Source organism: Daktulosphaira vitifoliae, unplaced genomic scaffold, assembly GCF_025091365.1.
Source record: "Daktulosphaira vitifoliae isolate Bord-2020 unplaced genomic scaffold, ASM2509136v1 Scaffold_5, whole genome shotgun sequence".
Taxonomy (NCBI): Eukaryota; Metazoa; Arthropoda; class Insecta; order Hemiptera; family Phylloxeridae; genus Daktulosphaira; species Daktulosphaira vitifoliae.
In genome coordinates this window covers 10,983,238-11,003,623 of record NW_026099576.1, presented here as the reverse complement: position 1 = coordinate 11,003,623, position 20,386 = coordinate 10,983,238, and the positions used below count along the sequence as shown (strand labels likewise).

Here is a 20,386-nt window from a genome sequence, read left to right as displayed (position 1 = left end):
TATAATTGTAAAAATCCATTGTTAAATTGATGTGGAACCCGAAATAACTTTTTTAAATATGATTTATACAGTAATATATAATAAAACATTTTGTAATATTAATAGACTGGTAGTGGAACACATAAATAGAGTTAAATAATTAATAATTAATAAATAACAAAATAAGATTATTCAACTTTGTAGTTGAAGCTTGTCGTATCAAATCTAATATATTAAATACATTAAAAATGAAAAATTTTAATTTTAATTTCCTGTTTGGAGAAAGTTGGTTAAGCATTTTTTTATTTGATAAACAGGAATTTTTTTTAATTTATGAGAATAATACCTCTAACCAGATATTAGTTGTAATCCTTTATATCGTTAAAAAAATTTGTCAAGTGAGAGCTGAGAAAAATTAATGACAAACACAAAAAAAAAACCACACAGTAAAATAATTTCAGTACGAATAAGATATTCCTACTCACGATAGTAGACTACAGTGATGGGGTCCTTGATCGTTGAGACGTTTAGGTTGAGTTCAGCCCGTGTGTGACATACTGAACTGTTATCGACTCGAAAATCATACAGAATACATGTTAATAGAAAAAAAAGGACAATTTAGGCTTGTTAAAAAATTTAAAGTCGTTTCTTTTAATGTAAGAGGCAAAATATTAAAAACTAGTTTAAATTTATATCAAATTTAAGTCAAATTCATACAACTTTTATAAAAATTGGTGAACTCATTACTACGACAGACCCTTGTAAGTTATTTTAATATACAAAAATTATAGAATTATATAATCAAGAATTTTATCACAAAAATATCATATTTTTGAATACGGCAGTTATTTTCACCATGCTGACAAACCTAGAAGTCAAATTTTTACATGAGTATATTACATAAGCATTAATTTAAGATTTATATAAAAGCTTCAGTATTTCTGAACATTTAAAAGTTGAAAAAGTTAATTTTTTGTTGAAATGTTGCTATTTAAAACCTTTCTATGGGCAAATTTTCACAAAAAATATACCAAATGGTAAGTAAAATCTAAGTTATCTATAAAATAAATTATGTTGGTTCATTCATTTTTAAAAAAGTTATGGCAATTTTAAGAAATTTCGAATATTACCGATTTCTAAAATTGTAATTTTTATGGAATTTAACCCATTTACGGTAAAGAGGGAAATTTATTTCATTTGAAAGTAATGTCTTTGATTAGATACAAATTGTGATATTTTAACGTATCGTAAAAAGAAACGATTCTGTATGAACTGGGAAAAAGTGGTAACAGATAAAGAAATCATATCGTAGTATAATTAATATGTTCTCAGTTTTGTATCAAAGCTTAAAAAATTTTATATTTGAGGAAATTAAATTATTATTCCTAAAATAACATGAAAATTTAGTACGTGTAATTTATTTATAGACATTTATTTTAAATCTATAATGAATTATTTAATTGTTTATGACTTGTTTACACATTTTAAGTAGATGTTATCAAGTTAATTGAATTGATTTTGTGAAATATTAAATTGTAATAAAAAATTAATCTAATAAACTTCTTGTTTATAAGCGTAATATTTTTTTTAAATAAGTGACGATTTGTTATTTATTGGTAAAAGATGTATTTCAATGGTTGTTTTGAATTATTCTGGATATTATCATCATTAAAATGTATGTATTTTGGTTATTTATTAGCTATACCTGAAAAAGATATTGTTAGTTGTCTAAACAAAATATTGTCAAATGAATGTTGGATGGAGTTTAACAATATTATAGCTATAGTAAACAAAAAATATTTTACGATCGCTAATCTTTACGATAACATTAAACTTGAAAAATTTGATCTGACTCAAAAAATATTTTCTAAAGATCTTTTGTTGCCTGAAAATCTTGCAGTGAATCAAAGTAACTATAAACAAAAATTAAACCTTATTTACATAATGATCAAATGTAAATTTTACGAAATACTCAAACAATGTAACCGTTATTTACTCATTATGACGGAAAGGTATATAACTAAAAAAATTACTATGAATCCAAAGAATAATGACTTAAACAGTATTCCTACAAAAAATGATTTAAATGTAAAAAAGAACAGTTTCAGTATTATTATGCATTATCAAATGAATTCAGGTATTGATGCAATTGAAGACAATAACGAATGCATTAAATTATTCAAATTACTCAAAGAAAAAACTAGTAAATATATAGAGTTAGTAGATAGTATAATTAATACTGTTCTAAGAATTTGTTTATTTTTTGAAGAAGAATCTATGTCTAGTTTTGATACTAATCCATTCCTTAGAGACCTCAAAAAAATACGAAGATCACTTGATCCAAAAAAGCATAAAAGTATTATCACTTTCAGAAATGTTTTAGCGATTTTATTTGATAATACTTCTCACTTTGTGGCATCATTTTGTAGATATACCAATTCTTTGCCCGGAGTAAAATTTATAAAAAATGAGTTCATTAATCAATTACAAGATAAGTCTAATGTTAGTGACTATTCGATTTTTCTAGGCAATAAAATCGATTTACTTATTTCAAAAACTTATAATGAATTATTTTCTATCTTTTTATAGGCCATACATATTATTTTTATATTCAATAGAAATTCGTCAATTATTATTTTTCAATAGTTTTTATGATATATATATATATATATATTTATTAATGAAGATGCATGATATAATTGTATTATAAACCTCATCGATAGTATTCAAAAATAATTTAACTTATCCTTAAGTTTAGAAAATATTTAATTTAGGAAAACATATAGTTGAATTTTTTATAAATCTAATTGCCCACAAAAAGCGCTTGTCGTCGGGATATGCATGCGACTTTCATGATTTAAAAAAATATATTCAATAAATTATGCCATAATTTCCTATTACCATGTGCATGACAATACTTCAAAATAATGATAAGAATTTTATCAAAAGAAAAAAAATGTTTGTACGTTCTTATAAATAATAAGTTAAAATTTTTATAATTATAAATTAGTCTCAAAATTTAATATTAATATTGTAAAAAATTTGCAAACTGGTATTTCTAAACTAAATATTTCTGTAATCACTTGACAATGCATAGTTATTATAATTTTATAGCAAATAGTTATAACAATATTACAGATATAATTGTATTAGATAAAATTATTATGTAATAAAGTTACTCATGTTTCTAACACTACGTAGAAAATAGTTATTTATAGATCAAAACAATTATCTACGTATGCGTTTTTAGTTATTAGATAATGGTTTAATCCTTGTAACAAAATATTAAATCTAATAAAAACCTTTAGCTGAAAATGAAAATATTCTTTAAATTATTTATTAGATATATAGGTTTCATAATGTAAGATAATGTAGAAATATTATATATTTTAAGTTCAATAGATTTAAAATTATGGATATTATAATTCAGTTTCTTCTGAGCAAGTAACATTAATTTTTCTTTATAACAACTTGCAATTTCATGGTAATTTCATATAAAATACCCATAATATTAGGCGATAAGTATTGATTCAGCTGATTTTACTTATATTATATGTTGTAATTTATTAAATAATTAATATTACAAAAAACATATTTAATAATATTTTTGTAATTTTAAAATTGGAATAGAAATGCGTTAATATCTTTGTTTTCATTATAATATATAAGTTTTTATATAAGTTTGAATGGTAATGTTAAACAATTTATAGAATGGTAAACTTAAAAAAACCCAGCACAGTGAGGTGGCGGCACAGTGTGGTCGTGGCATAGTTGGGTCCAATATAGATGATATCTGACAGTGATTAAAATCACTATCATAAAAAACGCTTCGATGCAAATCTGTAGATAGTGTTTAATTAAAAAAAAAAATTTGTTAAAATAGCATATTTTTGAATATGGTAGCCATTTGCGCATAGAAGATAAGATGTCGGGACAAATTTTTTTTTTTCATTTGATAGTATATAGCATAAACTTTGATTTGATATATGTTTAAAGGACGCAGTATTTCCGAAACATTTTCAAAAGTTCAGTTGAAAAAGATCTATGTTTTTACAATTTTTCAAGTTTTGAACGCCCCCTATATAAGGGGAAATTGTCCAATTTTAATAAAAAGTATATCAAATGAAAGATGTACTTATAATGTATTTAGAAAAAAAAAATTTGTGCTGATATATACATTTTTCAAAAAGTTATAGCATTTTTAAGTTGAAAATTTAAAATCGAAAATCGAAAATTTTAACACAAAAATAGTGTTTTTTTAACTACGGCAGCCGTTTAAATGTAGAAAAAAAAGTGTCGGGACAAATTTTTTTTTTTCATTTTGTAGTACATAAAATAAGCTTTAATTTGATATATGTTTAAAGGACGCAGTCTTTCCGGAACATTTTTAAAAATTAAGTTGAAAAAATTAATTTTTGTAAAAAAGTTGCCATTTTAAATCCCCCCCAATGAGCAGGTTAAGTGATAGATTTTCCAAAAATGATATCAAATGAAAGGTAAATATCTAAGATTTTAGTATAAAAAAAAATTATGTAGATTTGTTGACTTTTCAAATAGTTATGGAAGTTTTAAGAAAAAAAAGTGAAAAAATTTCGAAAATTAGCGATTTTTAAATTTGTAATTTTTTTGGATATTTCCCCCATTTGCGGGGANACTTATACTGTGAAAAATTGGACTGGATCAAACAACCCCTTCTCGTGTTACATTGGGGTTTGATTAAATAGGGTTGATTTTAGTTTTTCACATTTATTTTAATAAATATTATAGTTAGTGTCAAAATCCATAGAATAAAAAACTATTTAGTGTTAAATTTGACACAAAAAAGATTCGAATTCATTTTTTCTAAAATCCATTATTACTGTGATAATTAAAAAATATCTTTTCATTTTTATAATTTTGTAAAATTAATAATATTAAGGTTATTTACCATATAGACGCCAGATAAAAAAATAATGAACACTTTAATGCTGTGTAAGGTAAATAGCGTTTTGAAATGGTGACTATAAAAATTAGAAGGACATTACGCCGACTTCATTACCTCACCTAAATATTTTAAATCTTTAAAGTAAGTGTTCTTTATATAAAAAAGGTATTAAAAATAAAATTATTTCATATTGCTCATTAAAAAAATTAAAAATGAACACTAAAAATAATGAAAAATATGCATTATTCAGTTGGATTTATAAAACATTTTCGGTTGTTATTTGGAAATTTTTGGCTACTTATGATTAAATATATAGTTAATTTTTTACATAAATGTATTTTTATATTTTCGTCTTTATATATTACCTGTAAAATACATTTTTTAGCTTCGATGCGAAGCTGAGAAGGTATTAATTTTACTATGATGTGTTTTTTTTTTTTTTTTTTTTCTGTATACTCTCAATCTCAGCTCTCACTGAACCAATTTTGATGAAAAATATGTCAAAAGATCACAAATTGTATCTAGTTGAAGACATTACCCTCAAAAATTGAAAAAAAATCCCTCGTTCTTCGTAAACGGGGGAAATCCCCCAAAAAATTACAAATTTAAAAATCGCTAATTTTCGAAATTTTTTCAATTTTTTTTACTTAAAATTGCCATAACTTTTTTAAAAATGANATTTTTTTACTTTAATATAAGAGGAATTCAAAATAAAAACTTTTTTTTTTTTAGTTAAAGTAAGTCATTAGAATTAATTCAGTTCTGGATATTTCAATTGTAGAATCTTTTTAAATACCAAAACTTACTTAGAAATGATTACTATAATTTCTATTTAAGTGTTCTATTACGATAAAAATGCAAAAAATAATGAGTTTTTCTGATAAATTTACAATAAATAGTAATTATAAAACTTTCTGACTGCATATTAATCTTAAAAATAACATTGTTTTAATTCTCATAAAATTTTCTATTTAATGATTCATTCTAGTCAACGAAGGAGTAATTTTGCAGAATAGCAGAAAAAATTCCCAACAAACTTTTTTTTTTTTTGTTTTAATTAGGCAATTGGTGGATTATTCCAAAAGCAACATCAACTCTTATTTCTTTAATTATATCATGATTAGTAGTTCTTTGATTTTAAAATATAATATATGAATATATACTAATTATAATTATTAAATTTAGTATGAAATTGATATTTAATATTGTAATTTAAACGGAGAAATTATAAAAATAATAAAGAAGTTATATTTTGCTTTACTTTTACGTGTATAAAAATTTAAAGGGCTTGATACAATAATTTTCAATAAAAACTGTTTGTTACTATAAAAAAATGCACTGGACTACAAGGAACTTTCATCAGAAGCAAAAATATACTTTTCTAAATCAAATTTTCGCGTTGTTTTCAAATCTGCAAGTAGACTATTTCTATCACTTCTAATTTTTTATATTATTACTAATTATATATATAAAATAATAATTAAAAGAAAAAAAAATTTGTTTTCAAATTATTACTGATTTGATTTTTAATATGTTAAAAATAATCAGTCCAAATTTTCAATTTTAACCTATTTTTTTGGTTCTTTAAAGTTGATGAAAAATTTTTGATAAAGATTTATGAAAGTTTATAGTAAAATAAATTGAATATATTACCATAACTTTTAGCTCAATTACAAGTTTAAAATTGACATCTAGGCCAGTCAACAAAGGAAAAATTGCGGAAAAAATTTTGTTTTTTTAAAAGTTGAATTAAAATATGTATAATGACATACTAATAGTCCTCAAGATTGGAATTGAGCTTTTTTTTTACAGCCTCGCAAAAGTCCAAAATATGAGCTTTTTTAATTTTCTCAAAAAATATTTAACTTACAAAAAAAAGTTTCGTACAAAAGTTGTTTAAAAGACAATTGTAAACAAAAAAATTTTCTTATATTTTTTCATTTAAACAAATATTTTTCGAGTTACATTACAGTTAATATGAGTAGTAAAATTTATATTCCATTTTTTTAATTTTACTGTTACTTTTTATCATGTTACACTTACGTTAGACACAATGTTATAAATGCATATGTGTGTATGTGTGAGTTTATTTATTTATTGTATCATTAAAGTGTAGTGTATATTGAGATACAACCGATAGAGTAGGTAATTGATTTGACGCTATATTATTTAAACCCAACTAAACGCTAAATTGTACATTCCGAAACAACAATCATATTATGTCAATTGCCACCGGAATTTCTGGTAATATTTTTCTTTTTCTTTGCCTTAATCCCAACTACTTGGGGTCGGCCACCCTTATCCTAAGCTTCCACTTGACACGATCTCCCCCACATCTTCTACGCTCACATCAGCTGTTCAAATCGCATTCAATAGCATCCCTCCATCTCTTTTTTTNACATTCAATAACATACTTCTATCTCTTTTTTGGTCCTCCTCTACCGTTTCTTCCTTCAACATTAATTTCTATAACTATTCTTTGAGCTTCCGATTCCTCTCTCCTCATAACATTACTAAACCATCTAAGTCTATTTTCTCTCATCTTATCCACAATTGACACTACACCTTTACTTCATCTTATATGCTCGTTCCTTATCCTACCTTCTCTAGTCACTCCACTCATCCAACTAAGCATTCTCATCTCTGCTACACTTATTCTCTGCTCTACTTTCTTATCAACCGCCCAACACTATGAACCATACATCATAGCTGGCCACACAATTTCATACTAAATTTAAAAACTATAATTAGTATTTATTCATATATTATATTTTAAAATCAAAGAACTACTAATCAGGATATAATTAAAGAAATAAGAGTTCATGTTGCTTTTAAAATATTTCACCAATTTCTCTAAAGGAAACACTATCTACAGATTTGCATCGAAGCNTCTCTAAAGGAAACACTATCTACAGATTTGCATCGAAGCGTTTCTTATGATAGTGATTTTAATCACTGTCAGATATCATCTATACTTGTCCCATCTATGCCTCGTCCACACTGTGCCTCGACCCCACTGTGCTACCGTTTTTTTTTTCTTCATTTTTGTTAATTTTAGCGATATATTCTTCTATCGACTTTATAGAGCGTTCGGTAGTATCATTATCTACACTAATCGAACATATTTTAGGTTGGCTATTATTATAACATTCATTATCTCTCCATTTAGATGAATTTAAATGAAATATAAAATCTTGAAAATATGTTCATGGAGTTAGTCGATGGTAGATTAGAGTTTGTAAATGAAGAAATATCTATTGCATTTAATGAATAATTTTTTGGATAGTCTGTTTGTTCGTCATATGTAACATTAGTCAGGACAAAGGATCCCACTCTGAGATCCGGCTAATAGGGGAGGCTACGCTGTGTGTGGCTCAGCTCTTGATTAATTTTGAGCCGAGTCACATCACAGCGGTGTGAGTTTTATCACCATGTTGGTCGCCCTGAAGTAATGCCTCACAACAGTTCCAGGGTGGCCAACCATAAGTCGATGGTAGGAAAAAAATGTTGTTTGAACTTCCCATTGCGCTGCACTACAGTGTCGGTTTGATGAATAAGCGGTAGCCTTTGGGTATGAAAAAAAACATATAACACGAAATCCTAAGGCACCGGCCTAAACCAGCGCCTTAGGTCCTCCTGCACCGGGTGGCGTGGCTACCTCAGTCTCAGGCGTTCCGCTTCCTCCTTATTTTTCAAGACGGATTCGGCGAACGCTTGGACGATCCTCCACGCCTCCCCGCTCACAACATCAGGCCCATTATGGACCCTAGTAAGGACTCCAAAGAGTCCCCCACTTGGGCTCACGCCTTGCACCAGAAGAAGGCGTGCAAAGCGCTGTAAGCCTCTTCCGGGCGATCCGAACATCATTTGGCGAGACAGAATGTCATCTCACCGTATGTCTGGTCCACCCACCTGTCTACCCGATTGGGTCCAATGAGGAACTCTCCTATGAGGTCCACTCGTTACTTCCGACAGGCAAATCCACCGCCGGAGCAATATGAATATACTTATATTTATATTATATAATTTAAATATACTTATACTACGATTCAATATTCTATAGACTTTATATACTTATAAATGAATGAGAGGAGGAATAAGGGCGAAAAATTTTTAATAATATAAATACCCAAACTAAACATTCAGTGTTTATTTTTATTTTTATAATTTGAATATCAATATTATATTTATTAAACTTTTTATGTGTACGACTAATAATAAATGAGTATATATATTTAAAATCACTTGCGTAAGATTCCAGTCTTCATTATTTAATTGTTTATTGTCTTTTTTGTAATTGATAATTAACTGATCTATTAAGCTGGCAATTTATATTAGTTTCTAAATATGTCTAAAATTTCATTATATTATTTTTAGTGTCATATTTAAGATAATCATATATATTTATATCATTTATTATTAATGATTCAAAAAAAATTAAAAATAAAACCATATTATTTTGTTTTAATAATTATTCAAAGATTTACAATTTAATTATGTAATTGTGGTTTATTTTTAAACGTAAATTTAAAATGTAATGTATATTTTTACAACATTTAATGAGTCTCTATTAATATTGTCTTTGTTGACTATTCATCTGTTGTTTTAAATTCCAATTCTAGATTCATAAAAAAAATTATAAGACATTGAATTGATATTTTAATAAATATTTTTTTATTTAAATTACCTAGCTCAATTGAGTCATCTGGTTTTGGTATAAATGTTTCTTGGGTAATTGGATCAAATTTAAATCCGAGCTGAAAATACTTTTCTGTAATTACAGTCCGGATATAATTCTTAATTTTTTTGGTTAAGAATTTGAAAAATACTAAATTAATTCCTTGGTTAATAATGATTTCGTACTCTTGATACCATTCTTCCCATAAATTATTGTTATCAACTTGTACAAATACACAATATTGTGAAGTGTCATGATTTACANACCATTCTTTCCATAAATTATTGTTATCAACTTGTACAAATACACAATATTGTGAAGTGTCATGATTTACACCATCCATTATTATTCGAAAAAAATTATCTACAGTATTTAACGCCCATAAGTATGTAGAAATATCATCACGTGATAAAATTTGTTTTTTTAAATCGTCATGAATATCTTCAATTTTCCCTAATCGAGGACTTATCATGTAGGTAGTTTTATTATATGCCCATGGTTGGATATGTAGTAAATCCAAAGCATCCATAGCGCTTGCCATCAATTTTGCCAGAGGAACAATAAATAAGGACATTATGTTTATGAGTTTTTCGGTACAAATGCATCCATTAATCAAATCATTCTCTTCTTTTAATTTGTTCTGACAAATTTGTGTAACGTTGCTAATAATTGAAAAAAGATTATTTATAACATTTGAGTATGTGCATCCAAGATATATGGTTAATACTCTTATTTTTTGCTTACATTTATGGCGATTAAGAGTTGTTTCAAACAAATTGTGAAGAAAATGTATATTACTGTGAAATTTTATACAGATCAATTCATTTAATTTTCTCCATCCTGAATACTGTAGTAACTTATTTAACTGATCCCTTTTTGCTTTTAAAATTGAATCTGCTTTTATATACATAATTGCAAAAAAGAATACAAAACCAAACTTGGCAAATTTTAATAAAATCATTTGGAAAATAAATAATATGAATTAATACTAAATTTTTTGATCAAAATATAATACGATAAAGTAATAAAATACACTTATTTTTTATATTTTACATTTATGAATAATAAAATAAACAATTATGATAGAACATCTGTCGATTTAAAATAAATTTCTTTAAAGTTCTTAATTTTAGATTTATTTAACTTAGTATTTCCAACAAGTTCTTAATTTTAGGTTCGAGGAGAAGTTGAGAAGGTGTTAATTTTATTAGTAAAATTAATAGTAAAATATATCATAGGTTCTTTTTTTATGTCTGTTGTCACTTTTTCTTAGCTCTCACTAGACCGATTTCTTTCAATAATACGTCAAAAAATCTAATTGAAAGCAATGCCCTAAAAAAATTAAACAAATTTCATTGTTCCCTGTAATAGGCGCAAGTCCCCAAAAAATTACAATTTTTAAAGTTGTTAAATTTTGGCATTTTTTTCTTAAAACTTCTATAACTTTTTAAAAAAATGAACAAATCAACATAATTTATTTTTATTAAAACTTTAAATATTTCCCTTTCATGTAATATCATTTTTTTAAATTCTAACACTTCACCTGCTCACAGGGGGTCAATCAAAATAGCAACTTTTTTACAAAACTCCACTTTTCAACTTAAGTTTTAAACTATATTTATTTCTCACTTTTTAGTTTCATGTTATGATAGTAGTTAATATGAATATCATGGTTATAACGGGTAACGGGATATCAGGGTTCGATTTTGGAGAGGGAGTCTAAGAAACGGCTACCACAGCAGGCGCGCAACGTGGAGGTAGTGACAAAAAATGACGATACGAGAATCATCCCCCGTAATCAGAATGAATACACTACTAAGAGATATAATGAGAATACAGTGTATTAATATATGTTTTAATAGTAATTAGAATATATATATATATATATACATGTAAAGGGACTTAAGTACGTAAGCGTATCATGCATGAGGTATAGCCGTGTTTTGTGGGCGGGCGTGGCGGGGGGAACATTATACACGATGCATATACGGCGGCTGTAGGAATATATAAATTAATATTAACATATACGAATATACGTATAAATATTAATATATATATATATATATATATGTATATGTATATATATATTAATATTAGCGGTGGCGGTAGGAATATATTTTTCTCGCATAATATCGCGGCACTGTCGCTGGCGTCGACGACGCGATGTCTGGCGTGATCCTCGGGCGTCAAAAGGTTAGCATGGTTAGTGATGTGCAAATTCCCAGGAATTTTATGATGGGAAAATCCCTTGAGATAATTTCCGGAACATTCCTTATACCGGGAATTTATCGGGAATATTATAATTTTGTTAAATTTTGTTCATATTTATTAATTTTGTTTCAATATTTAACTAAACTTATAGCTGTAAATGGTCCATGGCCTATATTTTATACACAAAAATATTATTGGAGAAAAGTAAGACATTTGTGTAATAATTAGTAGAATTATTCTAAAAATATTTGATTTGATTAAGATTTAGGTACCTATGAATTTATTAATATAATGAAATTATGTACTAAAGGTTCAGTTGTTGATGCAAAGAATTGACTATAAGTAATTATTTAAACTGCTTGTATATATTTACATTAAACTAAATATGAAATTTTATGTTGAAACATTAGGAATTTTAAATATTTTATAACTAATTATAATTTTTGATTCTGTTATACTTTTTACTGTTTATATTTCAAATTAACTGTATGCTATGAATCATTTTATAGGCATCATAGTCTATGATGCCTATAAAATGCTTAAACAAGTTACCAAATTTAATACGTTATTTTTTGTTCACATTTTCCAGGTTTTTCAAAAGTAATAAAAGCAAAGGATAACTTTATTAACATAAATGTTTACTTATAAATGTAAATAACAACAAGATAACTTATTTCTTTTTGTTTTAAATACTCATTAAAGAAATCATTGTCACTGTCACTAGGACACCACTCTTCATCGTCGGACGAAATTAAACCATCAATTGACATTGAATTTTCATCTGACACAATTGATATATTAAGTGTATTTTTATCCATTTCATTAGGTTCACGGGGTTCGCCTTCATAATTAACATAAGTAACTTTTTTATTCTATTCTATATTTTGTCTCCAATAATGGACAACAAAAGTTATTTTTGAAGCATTTGATGTTGTTAAACGGTTCCTTTTTTTGTGTGAATATTTGAGAATGTGCTAAATGAACGTTCAGTGGCTGCTAATGTAGCAGGAACAATTAATATTTTTTTTGCAATAATACATAAATGAGTACTTGAACAAAAACTATTCCACCATGTTAAAGGACTTATTTTCTCCACACATTTCCAAATAAAATTATTGCTCCATATATCTTGTCGAGATCTGTAATTTGCTATATCAGCTATTATTTGAGCACCATCCATTTTAAGAGAATCAGTCATATTATTTTGTATAGATATCATTTGATCAATAAACTCAATAGCTTTTAATACTTCTGAATTTAATAAATTACACCCTTGAGTTTTGGGATCCAACAAAGATGCAGCTAAGTATAGAGGTTTAATAGTATTTAAATGTCTTTCTTTAAACTTATTCAGTATTATTTGCAATTTTTTAGTAGAAATAATCAGTGATTCTGAGATATAACTACAAAAAGTATTTTGAATTTCATAAAAAGCATCAAATACATGATTAATTATATTGCTGTCCCCTTCTAAAATTGTAATCCATTTTACAATAGGGTTAAGTAAATTAATAAGTTTATCGATTTTAGTCCAAAATACAGCATCATCTAAAATTAATTTGTTTCTGTTTATTCCTATCATAGAAGATCCAACAGCATGAACAGCTAATGTTTGTAATGATAATTTACATTCTTTCATTGAAGTTAACTAGTCTTTCGTTAAAATAAGACCAACAATTCGAATATTTTTACCGGCATTTTAAAAGTATTTTGAAAAGTAAAATAACAAATAAAATAACTGTGAAAAACGATACTACTATAATCAATTTTAATCTAAGCCTTGATATATTGCTTATCAATAGTATGTTGATAAACATATCAGTGTAATCAAGATATAAATACAATAACGTTGTCTCTTTCACTAGCACTGCCATACTTTAATAATTATAATAAATAAAATGCATTAGTTGTTATTAAAGAAATATTCCCGAGTGGTAATAGAATATTTCCGGAATATTCCTCATTCCCAGGAACGTTCCCTGGGGAATATTTCTTGTGGCACATCACTAATCATGGTAGATGACGACAGTGCGCGAGTGCGGATCAGTTTGTTAATGTTGTCACTTTGACAACGAGAAGAAGACTACGGTATCATTAACGGCGGGACGTCGTCGGCCGTGCGGCACTTGCTGGACTTTGCACCGCGACGTAAAACGACNATATAGATTTAATGTGTAAAATCTATGGTAACATTTTTAATAATTAATAATTATTTTTTTTTTATATAATTTAAAGAGTATACAGTAATAAGTTGTTTATGTGTGTATTTGTTATACAATTTAGTATTAAAAAACCACTTTATTGTAGAATCGATCAACTTATTATTGAACAAAATTACAAATCGATAATTTAAAATATGTCTGCACAGTTTAAAATAAAATTCCAGAAACAGATGGTTACTGGTCAACTAGTTAATATGGAAAAACAATTAGATTTTTGGATGATACAGTTGAGTATGCATTTCCCGTAAAGGGGCAACATGAAGATCTACATAAGGAATTGTTTCAAATCAGTATTGTCAAAAACGCATGCAAGAGTATGGTAAAAGAAGGACAATTTCGTAATATAACGGTTATGTTATCGGAAGAGGTAAGTGCATTGTACACTGATGACCAACGTAATTTTGTATTCAGATCATATTATCTTGACGAATTAGACGAAAAAAAAATTAATGCAGATAAAAATACATTTGTAGTGGATGATAAAAATGATTTAATGAAATTGTGTATGGATTTAAAAGCTCAATTAGAATTAAGAGAGATATCATTAGCTGATATAGAAAAAAAATTTATTATAGATAAATTTAACGGTAGACAGAATGTAAAAGAATGGTTAGACCAATTTGAAAAAGAGTGTGATAAATATAAAGTCATAGAGGAAATTAAGAAGATACAAAGTTTAAAATTTTTTTTAGAAGAGATTGCAAAATAATGGTATAATTCAAATTTAAGAAAATTATCAATAAACAAATGGTCAGATTGGGTAGGGTCCTTTTTACAAGTGTATGCTGATAAAAGTTGGGCAAATGTCAGATTTGCATATAACTTTAAATATTTAAATGGATCATTAATTGACTATGCTCTAAAAAAAGAACGTTTAATACTAGAAATTGAGAGTTCTATGTCAAATACATCTAGAATTAATTTGATTGTTATGGGCTTACCACTAAATGTACAAGATAAACTGGATAAGGAGGAGATAACAAGTACAGATTTATTAATGAATAAAATAAGAATGTATGATTCAGAAAAAAACTAATATAAAAAGATGATAAGATGAAATCTAATTATAATAATAATAATGTAATTATAAAGGGGAAGAGTAATGTTGACAAGAAGTATAATGTAGCACCAAAAGGATTTTCTGAAAAAAAGCCACTTCAACTTTGTCGGAACAAGCTACAATATTTGAAAAAAAGAAATGTTAATGTATCCGAAGTCAATCAAACTGAAATTGATGAACTATTGGATATTGAACTAGAGAACCAAAAAAACTAAATCGCCCGGAAAAATTTACACCGCTTATAACATTAAACGTATTAATTAATAAATCAAAAAAAGTAAAAGGTATCTATGATAGTGGTTCAAATATTACACTTGTTAATCACAAGATTATAAACCAACTAAAAACAAAATTTTTTGAAAATCATAGTTTGTTTAAAACAATAAGTGGAGTAAATTTTACCAATAGCCGGGCACGTTTACATTTAAAAATTAATAAAATTGAAAAAGTTTTAGATGTATATGTTATAAAAAACAATAATTTTTCATATGATTTATTACTTGGTCTAGATGCTATTAAAATATTTAAATTGTCACAGGATGAAAATTTAAATATTTTTCAAAACATAAATGAAAAAGAAAGTGAATTAGTATAGAAGAAGATATATTAAAAGTTGTAAATATGGTTACATTAGAAGAAATAATTAGTGACCAACAAAAAAATGCAATTGAGATTAAGGACTCCAAAAGAGTATTTGAAAAAGGAAATATCAAATTTAAATACTTTAAAAATAGACAAAGAATTTACATTTCTCAGGAAGTTGGTTTATTATTAATTAAGTAAATGCATGAATATTATGGTCACATTGGTACTTGTCATTTAAGTGAAAAATTAAGACCTTATTATTATTTCAAAAATATGGATAAAATTATTCACCAATTTTGTAGTGCATGTGAAATATGTAAAAAAAAAATAAATCAAGAAGTAGTAAAAAAATTGGTTTGCTTTCAAAATTAGGACCAGCGACAAAACCTTATGAAATTATGTCCATTGACACAGTGGGAGGTTTTGGAGGTAATAGGTCATCAAAAAAGTATTTACATATTTTAGTAGNTCAACAAAGATGCAGCTAAGTATAGAGGTTTAATAGTATTTAAATGTCTTTCTTTAAACTTATTCAGTATTATTTGCACTTTTTTAGTAGAAATAATCAGTGATTNCTTAAGTGATAATTTCTCGAGATATGCATTTATTTTAACTTCAAAAGGGCAAAGTGCTAAAGATTTTATCAAATTAGTCGATTTGGTGGCAAGACAGCACCAAATAAAAATGGTTTTGGCGGAACAATATACAGGGATTAAATCCAAAGAAGTCAAAGATTATATGAAATCAAAGAATATAATATTAATATTTACATCAGTGGATTGCCCGGAATCAAATGGATTAAATGAAAGACTAAACCAAACATTGGTAAACAGAATAAGATGTAAAATTAATAGTGGAGAAAAAAAGCATGGTCTAAGATAGCGGAGGAATGTGTAGAGGAATACAACAATACAACACATAGTGTAATAAAATTTTCACCGTCTTATCTATTATTTGGTGTAAAGTCTTATATAGTACCAAATGAACTTCAAGAAAAAACTTTTAATTTAGAAAAAGATAGAGAACAAGCTATAATAAATTCTAATAAAAATTATGAAAAAAATAAAAAAAGAGTAGACAAAACAAGAAAAGAATATACATTTAAAGAAAATGAGTTAGTATACATAAAAAATGGCAACAAAATGAATAGGAACAAGTTGGATGAAGTTAGAAGAGGTCCTTTCCGAATAATAAAACAAATATCAAATTAAATATATGAGATAGAAGAAAAAAGAAAAAAAAATTTTTTCCATAGGAATAAATTAATTCCAGCACAAAATTTGAGTACATAAACTGGAGTTTATGTCTAGAGGAGGGGAGGTATAACAGTGGCGGCATTGTTATCACTGTTGTAATTTGTATAATTATATAAATTTAATGTGTAAAATCTACGGTAACATTTTTAATAATTAATAATTATTTTTATTTTATATAATTTAAAGAGTATACAGTAATAAGTTTTAAATTATCGATTTTTTATTGTTTATTGTTTATGTGTGTATTTGTTATACAATTTAGTATTAATAAACCACTTTATTGTAGAATCGATCAACTTATTATTGAACAAAATGACTTATATATATATAATTGATGATAAGCGCGCGTCTACGGGTTGTAAAATATTGTTGTCTACGAGTGGTGAGCGGGAAGGGGCGAATGCATTACGACCGTCTAGTCTCAAGGCCGTAGACACGTGGCGAGTGAAAAGTTACAAAGAACTCACAAACATACAGGTGAAACTAATATAAGCGTGTTAAAAATGTTCCGCAAATACTGCGTTCTTAAACCATAATTCAAATTAAAGTTTTTGTCATGTACTATAAATCAAAAAAAAAAAAAAAATTCCCAACGATCTATCTTTTTTTGTGCAAACTGCTACCGTAGTTAAAAAACATGCTATTTTTGTGTTCAAATTTTATTTATTTTAAAATACCTTATAAAGGTTTGCCCTAGAGTAGTTGTGTAATATATAAGTGTATACCCCTAAAACGGTCCCGGCCGTTTTCTCTCCCTAGGAAGACGGACGGTGTAAACGGTTGGGTATTATGAAGGATAGATGTTTTTCATTCCTAGATAGCGTTATGTTATGTTATGTTATATACATGTTTAGTTCTCAAAGTATATGTATAGTATACCTTGGTATATGCATAGTATACCTAGGTAGATGGAAAATCGTATAGTATACATATGATATATTACAGAAAATTTTGAAAATTGTATAATTTTAGAAACATGTGAAAATATTTAAGCGCTGAAAAATAAAAGGTGCCATCGAACGGCGGTGGCATATATTTTTTTTTTCCTACACCCGGCATAATGTGGATCGCCCAGGGACTACCGTTAGGCATAGTTGTAAAAAATACTTTTAAAAAGTATTTTAAATAATACTCAAATATTTAAAAAAAAATGTAATAAAAATACTATTTGAATACTTTTCATACAAAAGTATTTGAGTAATACTCAATTACTTTACAAAAGTATTTCAAATACTAAGAATACAATTAAAAAATAATAATAATGTTTTTATTTTAACTACGAGCAAAAGGTTCCACCTAAATAATTACAAGAGGGTAATTTGANCGAGCAAAAGTTTCCACCTAAATAATTACAAGAGGGTAATTTGAGTCAAATATTGAGTACTCTTAAATTAAGAGAACTCATTTATTATTTTCGATATTTTTTGTTAGAGGTAAATAAAATTAATTATTGGAGACTAATCAGTGAAAAAAATTAAATATTAGTACATGTGTAAAAACCTGTAAAGTATGTCTTATTGACAATAGAGTAAATCATTTGAACCTGCAATAGGCTATTGTAGGTTTAACTGATATATTAAAAATAGATGTATACATAATAGCATTTAGATAAGCACAATAATTATGTTATACTATAATGTAACATATAAAATAACAGAGAATTATTCTCAATTTTCATTTTGACTGAGTTTAATTTGCTTGCATTCAAATACATTTACTCAAATGCTTTACGCCTTTGCCGTTAGGTATTGCTTCAGAGCGGCCCGCGCCGTCTAAAAATTCACACCACCACGTTGTGAATCAGCCCGAAATTAATCAAGAGCTGATTCACAACGTGGGTGTGGCCTCCCCCGTTAGCCGGATCCCAAAAGTCGGGATCCGTTGCCCGGGTTGCACCATGTGGAGGTGGGGGTAGGACTTTGCGAGGGTTGGCTTAATAATTCACAAACATACATTAAACAAACGATCATAAAAAACAATAACAAAAACCTACGGCGCCAGCCGAGCCGACTCCACAGGTTGTCCTAACCGGGGCAGTCTCTGCCTCAGACGTTCGGCCTCCTCTTTTTGGCTCATCACCGATTCAGCGAACGCCTAAACCAGAGACCACCCTTCCCGGCTTCTCAGCATATGATCCACCATGGACCTTACGCCAAACATGGACCCTGAGCGGGTTTCCAACTCCTCCCGCTCGCTGGCCCACGTCTCGCACCGGAAGAGCGTATGCAGAGCATTGTCCGCTTCTCCCGGGCGATCCCGACAGTAATCGCACGTCAGCGCGGCTGTCTTGCGAATACCGTGAAGGTATTTTTTAAAGCAGCCGTGACCGGACATCACCTGGGTCAGACGATAAGTAATTTCCCCGTGAGTCCGGCCAATCCACCTGTCGAGGCTCATTGTCCACGACCGCTTATTTCGCGGCTAACCTGCATATCTGCAGGCCGTTCCTCTATCCGCAACCTGAGGACGCGCCCGATTCCCCGAGATAGGGAAACTGCGTTCGTGCCGACGTTTCGTAGCCCCCTAGAGCCCGATCACACCGACACTAGCACAGCGAAACGGGGGCGGCGGCATATTTTTTTATTTTTTTTACAACCGCCGGCATGCTGTGGACCGCCCTGGAACTACCGTGAGGTATTGCTTCAGGGCGGCCCACGCCGTCTAAAAATTCACACCACCACGTTGTGAATCAGCCCGAAATTAATCAAGAGCTGATTCACAACGTGGGTGTGGCCTCCCCCGTTAGCCGGATTCCAAAAGTCGGGATCCGTTGCCCGGGTTGCACCACGTGGAGGTGGGGGCAGGACTTCACGAGGGTTGGCTTAATTAACCCAACAAAACCCAACTATAACGTGTATGCCTTTGACCATAGAGAGTCCCCCTTCTTTGACTAACGTATGTATTAAAACAGTAGATCAACGGTTTACCCCTACAAAGAAGGAAGGCGATGTGTAATCATACTCATTATGGGGTTATCATTATTATTATATTAAAGCGAAAATACTTATAATAAATATGTACAATATTTTAATATTTTATAATTGTACAGAAAGATTGAGTTTATTTACAGGTAGCAGTCAAAATTTGAGGAATGAATTTAAAAGTCATCGTACGATAGATTTTGTTTGCATATAAAACTTAATTGTCAACAAAACGAATGTTCAATACCTATCGTGAATTTAAAAATTTGGTTGATGAGACTCTGTGTTGATATTATTAAACAACACGCTGGGTACAGTAATATTATTTAAGATAACAGTTTAATGTATTTTTACTTATGTTAGTATAGTACAAGGTCAAAGGGACACATTCCTTTTACGATTATGTTGTTTTACTCAATGCTATTGTATACATATTTACAGTTTAGTCGTAGTTTCACCGTCTATCGAGTAAAGTGACCCGTTGCCGTTGTACATCTCTTATATTATATGTTTTGACATTTTATAATAAATACTATTATATTACGAATAA

The 20,386-nt window shown here is 28.2% G+C and overlaps 1 long non-coding RNA gene across 1 annotated transcript; it reads right to left on the bottom strand.

Moving 5' to 3' along the window:
* Positions 1-9,351: 9,351 nt before the first annotated feature.
* Positions 9,352-9,838, bottom strand: LOC126908172 (uncharacterized). The gene is made up of 2 exons (XR_007704724.1): positions 9,591-9,838; positions 9,352-9,521 (listed from the first exon to the last, which is right to left on the bottom strand). It is a non-coding gene; the product is annotated as an uncharacterized LOC126908172 (long non-coding RNA).
* Between the last annotated feature and the right edge of the window lie 10,548 nt (positions 9,839-20,386).